This window comes from Aptenodytes forsteri, unplaced genomic scaffold (assembly GCF_000699145.1).
Source record: "Aptenodytes forsteri isolate BGI_AS27 unplaced genomic scaffold, ASM69914v1 Scaffold374, whole genome shotgun sequence".
Classification (NCBI taxonomy): Eukaryota; Metazoa; Chordata; class Aves; order Sphenisciformes; family Spheniscidae; genus Aptenodytes; species Aptenodytes forsteri.
The window spans coordinates 896,842-897,450 of record NW_008795678.1 but is presented as its reverse complement, the minus strand read 5'-3'; positions in this window follow the sequence as shown (position 1 = coordinate 897,450).

Sequence of the window (609 nt, the reverse complement as noted above, 5' to 3'; positions counted from 1 at the left end):
CCGCAAGATTTAGCCGCCCTCGGCCCCGCACAGCCCCGCACCGCCTCGCTGGGAGCCCGCAGGAGGAGGTAGGTGCGGGCCGAGGGAGGGGAACCTTTCCCCGTGTGCGGCGGCGGCCGGGGAGCAGCCCCGGCGGCGGCTCCGAGGCAGCGGCGGTATTTCGGTTTTGGGGTTGGGGGCGCCCGGATCGGCGGGGAGAAGGGCCGAGCCCCCGGAGCTGTGCCGGCTGGGCATGGAGGAGCCGTTCCTTTCTGCGCCGGGGTTTCTTTTCGTGCCATCTTGTGTAAGCAACAGTGCTCAGGGGTGTCATAAGCCACCCGGCTTTGCAAGGAAGGCTCGGGGTTTTTCCTTATTCCGATTTTCGTTGATTTCCCTGTTATGCAGAGGTCGGCGTGGGGTGTGTGTGTGGGGGCGTCCCTGGGCAGCCCAGAGAGATAGAGTGCGTCGCTAGAGTGGCTGGAAATACCCCCTTTTCCCTTCCCCAGCTCTTTCCTCGGGGAAATTTGCAAGGCTGGAGTTATAAAAAGCCTCCGCGTCTCCCTGCAGCCTCCACGGCTGGGCAGGGCGAGGGGCACCGCCGGCGCCGCGGAGGGGGGGTGCCCCGCCGTG